General features: G+C 32.5%; 1 non-coding gene across 1 annotated transcript; it reads right to left on the bottom strand.

The window, feature by feature from the left end:
- Positions 1 to 754: 754 nt before the first annotated feature.
- On the bottom strand, positions 755 to 861 carry LOC139903317 (small nucleolar RNA R71). Its single transcript, XR_011778144.1, has one exon. It is a non-coding gene; the product is annotated as a small nucleolar RNA R71 (small nucleolar RNA).
- Between the last annotated feature and the right edge of the window lie 8059 nt (positions 862 to 8920).

Raw genomic sequence — 8920 nt, 5'->3', positions numbered from 1 at the left:
TTTGATAACTTATATAATTTTTATCTTTTATAACTAATAGGATATTCAGTGAATGCACCGAGCAAAACGTTCACCACCTTTCATACGTTCACCACCTGTAACTCGATCAAGACATCTAACCAATATTGTCGCCGTTGATTTTTCTTTAGAATCGTCATCTAGTCGAACAAGTACTCCAATTCAAATTTCTGATAATCCATTTTTTGAACCCGACCTCACAATTGAGAACCCGGAGGATATTCAAGGACAATTCAGAGATCCTGAACCATTTATCATTCCTCCAGAACCACAAATTACTTATCCAGAGATTGTCGAGGAAGAAACCATTAAATCAAAATCCTCTAGTGATTCGTATTCCACAAATTCAAATATGGAAATAACAGAACCTCTAAGTATGGAAGATCGAATGAGAGCTACACGCACGGGCCAAGGACACGCCATTATTAAACCAGACATTAATGCGCCAGATTATGAAATCAAAGGACAAATCCTACACAAGGTAACTAATCAATGCCAATATTGTGGTACGCCAAAAGAAGATCTAAATGAACATCTTCCAACATTTAATAGGATCTGTACTCTATTCAAAATCATAGAAGTTGAGGATGAACAGATCTATCTCATGTTATTTCCCTGGACTTTAAAGGGAGAAGCCAAAGATTGGTTAGAATCGTTACCTGAAGGGGCGATTGATACATGGGATGTCTTAGTTGAGAAATTTCTTAAAAGATTCTTTTCGACATCCAAAGTCGTGAGACTTCAAGGAGAAATTGTTACATTCACACAGAAGCCAAATGAAACTCTATATGAGGCGTGGACAAGATTTGAAAAATTGTTGAGAGGATGTCCTCAACACGGTTTAGATACTTATCAAATAGTACAAATATTCTACCAAGGTGTCGACGTTGCTACACGAAAAGACATCGACATAGCAGCTGGTGGTTCCATTATGAAGAAAACCGCAACTGAAGCTTACAAAATCATTGATAACACAGCATCCCACTCGCATGAGTGGCATCAGGTAAAAGATATTTTTCGTTCATCTAAAGTAGCTAGAGCCGATTCTAGCCATGACTTTGATTCCGTTCACGCAAAAATAGATGCTTTCGAGAGACGAATGGAAAAGATGAATAAAGATATTCATGCAATACGAATCAGTTGTGAGCGATGCGGTGGACCACACTTAACGAAAAATTGTCACATTGAGCAAACGATAGAACAACGTGAGAATGTTTCCTACATGAACCAAAGGCCGGGAAATAATTATCAGAATAATTATCAACCGCCAAGGCCAAACTTCAATCAAAATCAAAACATTCTTTACAATCCAAATGGACCAAACAATAACTCATACAACCAACAAGGTATGAATAACCAACCAACTCAAAACAACACTTTCAATCTACAAAGACCTAGCTTGTATAAACCACCACAACAAACTAAAGGGAAAAAGCCAAATCTAGAAGAAATGATGGCAAAGCTAATGGAATCTCAAACACAATTTATTACATCTCAAACCTAAATAAATGAGAGGTTTGATCAGTCATTAAGAACTCAACAAGCTTTCATTTTGAATGTAGAAAAACACGTAGGTACTCTTGCTAGCATGATAAGTGAGAGGGAACAAGGAAAGCTACCGAGTAATACTGAAGTAAATCCTCGGAATGAGAATGTTAATATGGTTTCAACAAATTCTGAAAAACCAGCATCAGAAGATGGGAAGGTTTTTGATGTGAGTAACAATGAAGAAGTTACAACACCACCACCACCCGAGTATGTACAGCCAGTGGTGGCACTATACAGACCACACATCCCGTTTCCAAGAAAAGGAGTTGAGTATGAGCAAGTAATAGGTAATAAAGTTTGTAATACCTCTGGAAAGAAAAAGAAGAATAAGAAAGTGCAAGAAACAAAAACCGTAAAAATAAATCCGGTGAAGACAATTTCACCAAAAGTTCCACCCAAGGTGGGTGATCCGGGTGAATTTATTGTTCCTTGTCTACTTAGTGATTGTGTCATGTATGATGCACTAGCAGATTTAGGTGCGAGTATAAGTGTTATGCCTTCTTTTATTATATAAGAGATTAGGAGTAGGTGAGTTAAGTCCAACGAAAATGGGTGTTCGACTCTTTGATCAAACCATTAGGCACCGAGTTGGAATTGCTGACAACCTACCCGTTCAATTGGGTAATTTAACCTTTTTAGTCAAATTTATTGTCATTGACATAGAAGAGGACCCAAACATTCCTCTAATTTTAGGTCGACCATTCTTAGAGTCCACCGGGGCGTTATTTGATGTAAGAGAGGGTAGAATGACACTTAGTAATAATGAAAAATCAATCACCTTTGTGAGTCGAAAGTCTAAATCTCCACCAACCAAAACTGTTGAACCAACAAAAACGATTGGTAAGAACCACATTGTTTTACCAACTTCAACGGTAGTGCTTAACAATAATAAAATGCCTAAGTGTGGGGAAGATAAAGTAGCACCTAATGATGACCTGATAACAAAGAACCCCATTGTTGATACGAAATTAAATGACCCTGTTATTAACAGTTCAATGAAAAAACTTATTAAACTGATCCGCGATGCTAGAACCAAGGGGAACTTTAAGTTATGTAACCGGTTAGTATCCAATCTATCGCCTAAAGAAAAGGCGAAACTAGTTGAATTTGTGGATATTACACAGGAATCCGACCAATGGCTTAAAGCAAAAGTCACAGATATGCAAGTTGATTATGGTCCAAAAGAAATTGACGATGAAGTTAATCACAATTTCGACTCCACAGCTACCTAAGTGTGGAGAGATTCAAATGTTCTAAAAAGAAAACGCTGCCTAGAGTTAGTTGTTCTGTTCTCGAGTAGTTCCGAGAATGGAATCCGATTGGTCTTTTTCACTAGCAGACACTAAAGAACTAGTTTTCTCCCCCCATTCTGAATTTTTTGGTTTGTAGATTTTGTATGAAATTAATACGCATTTTAAATTTAAGTTTTGTGTGAATTTAAAAACAAAATTTACTTTATTTCATTAAGTTTAAAAAATGATTTCTAAAATTCGTCGTAAGTTAAAGACTAGGTCATGGAACCGAAATTGCTTTACCCGAGGGCGGGGTGAAAAATTTTGTTATTATTATTTTTAATTTTATTGATCTAATGTATACCAAAAAAATTAAAAAAAAACCCAAAAATCTTTGCTTTTAAAACAATCGCTTTAAAAACGACAAATTTTAAATTTTGTCGAGGGACGGACTAGGTAAATATACCGAAACTACCTAAAGTGAAAGGAAACAAAATTTTAAAAATCATTCAATTAAATTGTTTTAATGAATAAAGGTTTTATATATATATATATATATATATATATATATATATATATATATATATATATATATATATATATATATATATATATATATATATGTTTGTAGTTTATCTTATGTATAAAACAGGGTAAAACAGCGCACTTTCAAAGACTGACATTAAGTTCAGCAAAAACTATTAATTTTGACGACAAGACACAAAATATCAAATGTGATATAAAATAATATGTTTGCAAACTCGGTATTTTTAATCGCTTTTCTACACTAATCACCCTCATGAATTTTTATTTATAGCCTGATTTCATGCAAATGAGGGCATTGCATGATCTCAAGTGTGGGGAAGGGTTATAAATTCTCTCGGGTTTACACTTAGTTTAATTGCCAAATTTTGTGAAAATTTGAAAAATTTTCAACTAAATGAATTGAAAATCATGTTTATACATATTTATGAACGATAAAACTAGGTGTTAATGCCGAAATTATTGTTACCTCGGAGAGAACATAAATAGAGAAACAACCCAAAACGTTAGAATTCATTTAAAATGGAATAAAGGAGAATAAAAAGGCAAAGAAAAAAATAAATAAAAGCTAAGTGTGGGAAGAATTTACCAAGTTATTTAAAACACATATCACATATTTGGTACAGATTATTGCAGGTACTTTTGCTTTGGACTAAACTAATCGGTTTTACCCGATTTATTGTAATACCTTTGAAAGAATAGATGGATCTACACAATGAATCAATTCCATCATTAAAAGGAAGTAAAGTCTTCCGAAAAAGACACGCGCTTCTTGATTTAGGTCAGAAAGTTGTCGTCCAGACCAGCTGTAGGTTGACGAAAAATCTAGAAAAGTCATCTCTAAAATCAGCAGGTAATCCACGGACCTCAGCATCAAACAGGGTCGCCAAGTGGTCAGACTTATCCTAACCATGAGAGGATATGTCTTGTAAAATGGGGAGGGCGCCGTGCAAATTAGCTTGATAAGACAAATGAATCAGACCCCCAGAAAGGATAATCTCCTTAAAGATTAAAAATCAGCTTTTAAGCCTGATATTACTCAATCCTTGAGATTGACTTTAAAGATTGAGAATTACAAACTCATGGAATTCAATGATATCTAAACTCGATCTTGAACGAGAAAATATTTTGATTAAAATTAAAACCGATTTGTTTTCTGAAAACCCATTTTCAATGCGTTCATTACCATTGAACGTAAAATCCTAGGAATTCACCTGGAATTCATTAGGTCACCTGAACCAAATCGGGTGTCTACCGTAAGAACGGTGGTTGCATAGCATGGTCGAAGACAGGACCTTGTGCCAGACCGAAAAATTATAGGGTGATCTTTACTATTGCTCCTACAAAGGATAGTAATTGCATCCGACATGTTATAGACCATAATCAAAAGCATGTCACAGGACATTGCCTTAACAGTTGCTTGTTCAACGCTTTCCTTTACAACTGGATGGTAGTTTACCGAAAGGTAATATACGGAGCAAGCATACTGGAGGTGTTGCTTTCCCAATACAAGGTTAGCAAGTGGGTGACATAAAACCATAAGTTTTGAGCTAAAATTTTCAAATCTGAAACCCACCAAACCCACAAAAATAATTTGCAAACACCGGTGAAGGGTTATTCTGGAAAACTTATCTAGGATAAAATCTAGAATGAATTTTCAAAAGATCAAATATTTTCATAAAGATCCAATTTCATTAAAGGATCTAAATTTTCATAGTCATGTGGGACTGTAAACCACATTGTTACTATCATTGTTTATACCGCCGTATCAAAATCACTAATGTATAAAGTGTGAAGAATAAAGAAGTGATTCGTGTGATTTTATTTCAAGTTCTGTATTGCTTGAGGACAAGCAACGCTCAAGTGTGGGGATATTTGATAGTGCTCCAAATGAACATATATTTAGGCACAATATCCTTCCAATATGTAAAGCTTTTAGTTACTATTGCTCTATTTTTATGTAATATTCGTTTAAATAAATAAGTGCGAAGACAAAAGAAGAAAACGAAGATTTGAAGATGCAAATGACCAAAAAGCTCAAATGTACAAGATACAATCCAAGTAGTTCCATTTATTAATGAGAAACGTCTAAAAATTACAAGAGTACAAGCCGCGGAACGCAAAATACAAGATATCTACGCATACGAAAGGACGTTCGAGAAACCGGAACCGAGACATAAACTGGGCGTAAATGTACGAGAAAACGGAGCGAAAATTACAAGTCAACTATGCACAAGAATATAATATAATATATATATAATTAATATAAATTATATATATATATTATATATATATAATAATATGTCGACAAGCAAGAAAACAAAAAATATGTGAGCTGGATCTGACGGCCATGCGATCGCATGGGAAATAAGCATAAAACCTATGCGAGTGCATGAGCCCATGCGAGTGCATGAGATTTGCACTAAAACCCCATGCACTCGCATGAGTTACTGTAGCAGGCCAAGTTCTATAAAAAGTCAGTTTTTCGGATGAGTTATACACAAAATAATTCAATCTATCTCTTACTCTCTTAAATATATATTATATTTATATTTTAATAATAATTTTAATATTAAAGTTTAATAATAATAAGGTTATGGTAGCGAATGTTGTAAGTTTGTAAGTCGAAACTCTGTCCGTGTAACGCTACGCGATAAATAATCACTGTAAGCTATGTTCTTCTGATAGTGCTCCAAATGAACATATATTTAGTAGCAATATCCTCCCAATATGTAAATTATTTAATTGTAATTGTCCTATTTTAAGTTGTAATCGTTTATATTAAATAAGTGCGAAGACAAAAGGCAAAAACGACGATTTGAAGACGCAAATGACCAAAAAGCTCAAATGTACAAGATACAATCCAAGTGGTTCAATTTATTGATAAGAAACGTCTAAAAATGACAAAAGTACAAGTTGCGGAATGCAAAGTACAAGATATTAAATTATACGAAAGGACGTTCGAAAATCTGGAACAGGGACATGAGTCTACTCTCAACGTGCGACGCAACGGTGCAAAAATTACAAGTCAACTATGCACATAAATAAAATATAATATTTAAATAATTCTTAAAATTATTTATATATTATATTATTATTTAGTTACGTCGACAAGCTAAGATCTAAAAAATTGTGAGCTGAAAAATCAAACTCCACGACTCGCGGAGTTTGAAGGCCAAAAACTCCACGACTCGCGGAGCAGCCAGATTCCAAAATGCCTATAAAAGGACACGAGCTTCTGCAGTTTTAAAAAAAGATATATATACATAATAATAATAATACTCCGTAGTATAATATATATATATATATATATATATATATATATATATATATATATATATATATATATATATATATATATATATATATATATATATATATATATATATATATATATATATATATATATATATATAGATTAGTGTTATATTAGATTAGTTTGGGTTATGTAAAAGTTATTTTTTACGGGTTTTAAAGTCGGAGCTCTGTCCGTGTACCACTACGCGATAAATAATCAATGTAAGTTATGTTCTCTTTTTTTAAATTAATATCTCGTACTTAAGTTATTATTATGCTTATTTGAGCCAAAGTAATCATGATGTTGAGCTAAATATTAAAGACGGGGTAATTGGGTTTTGTACCATAATTGAGGTTTGGACAAAAGAACGACACTTGTGAAAATTAAACTATGGGCTATTAATGGGCTTTATATTAAATTAACGATACCTCGTTAATTTAATATAAAGGTTATGATTTGACGTATCTATATATAACCACATACGCTTAATCGGACACGATGGGCGGGATATTTATAAGTACGAATTATTGTTCATTTGACCGGACACGGGGATGGATTAATAGTCAATGGACTCATTAAAACAGGGGTGGATTACATTCAAGGGTAATTGGTGTAATTGTTAACAAAGTATTAAGACCTTGTTACAGTTCGAATCCCCAGTTAGTTGGAATATTTGACTTCGGGTATAAGGTTAAATTTGCCGAGTAGTTTATAATTATGACCGATGAACTATTATGGACAAAAACCAGATAGGTTTCAAATACATCCAGGACAAAGGACAATTAACCCATGGGCATAAAACTAAAATCAACACGTCAACCATCATGGTTACGAAAGTTTAAATAAGCATAATATATTTTATTTCATATTTCCTCGTACTTTTATTTATTGTCATTTTAATTATTGTTATTTATTTTATATTGTTATTTAAATATCGTCATTTACTATACGCTTCGCTTAAAATATAAATCGACAAACCGGTCGTTAAATGGTAAACCCCCTTTTATATATTATTATATATAATTATATATAATATATATTTTGTACAAATATAGTTGTTTAAAAATATAGTGTGCAATAAGCCCGCTCCCTGTGGAACGAACCGGACTTCCTAAAAACTATAATACTCTACGATTAGGTACACTGCCTATAGTGTTGTAGCAAGGTTTAGGTATATCCCATTTGTAAATAAATAATTAAAACTTGTGTAAAATTGTAGCATATTTAATAGTATTTCCTAGTAAAAATATAATACTATTTCATATACCCCTCGCCGCACATCAAGTTTTTGGCGCCGCTGCCGGGGACTCGGCGAAACGCTATATTTTTAATTTATTTTTGTATAAATATATTTATATATATTTTTAGAAAAACAATATAAAATTAAAAAAAAAAAAACGTTTTTCAAACTCCACGACTCGCGGAGTTTGCAGGCTTAAAACTCCACGACTCGCGGAGCCACCCTGACGCGCCTGCAGAAACCCTAAATTTGCATTTATTACGGAGTTTTAATTATTATTATTAATTATTTAGTATTTAGGGTTAATTAATTTATTATTTAGTTTAAGTTTTAATTAATTTGTAATAATTAATTTTAATTAGTTTTATTTAAATTGTAAAATTAATAGTTTTATAAAATAAATAATATAAAAATAATATTTTTATAAAAATTGTACTTTTTACAACTTTAAGTTTATTTTTATTTTTTGTTTATTTTTATTTGTTTTTAGCGTAATATTTTTATTTTTCGCTCGTATTTAGTTTTAAGACATAGTTTTTGTCGTAGCTTATTTTTATTTCTAGATTTTTAGGCTTTGTCGTAAAATCCCTTAAGTGCTTTTTCTTTTGATTAAGATTTAGGCGCTTTAGAATTTTGCGACGCCGTTTTTAGATTTTAGTGCCTAATTAAGTTATTGCCGTTTTGGATATAGAATTCCTTTAAGCTTTAATACCTTTAGGCGTAACTTTTTAGATTTAATTTTTAGACTTTTAAGTTACGACGCGCTATTTTCTTATTTTTATTTTTCGACGTTTTTCGACGCGTATTCTTTTTCTTTCTTATTTCTCGACGATCTAGTTTTTAGGACTTAGAATTTTCTCTATTTCTTCTCTATAATTTCTTTAAAATTTCAACGAAAAATTATTTTAAGCGGTTAAATTGATAGACATCCAAATTTTCTGCTTGGTAATAATAGTTGGATTTGTTGGTGGCTGAGTTGTGAGCTTCCGATTTAAAGGGTTCTGGCTCCCTGCTGCATCTATTGGCTATTCGAAATGTGAG

The sequence above is a fragment of the Rutidosis leptorrhynchoides genome, chromosome 3 (genome assembly GCF_046630445.1).
Source record: "Rutidosis leptorrhynchoides isolate AG116_Rl617_1_P2 chromosome 3, CSIRO_AGI_Rlap_v1, whole genome shotgun sequence".
In the NCBI taxonomy this organism is placed as follows: Eukaryota; Viridiplantae; Streptophyta; class Magnoliopsida; order Asterales; family Asteraceae; genus Rutidosis; species Rutidosis leptorrhynchoides.
The sequence above is the reverse complement of the archived record's forward strand: the minus strand, read 5'-3'. Positions and strand labels throughout refer to the sequence as shown.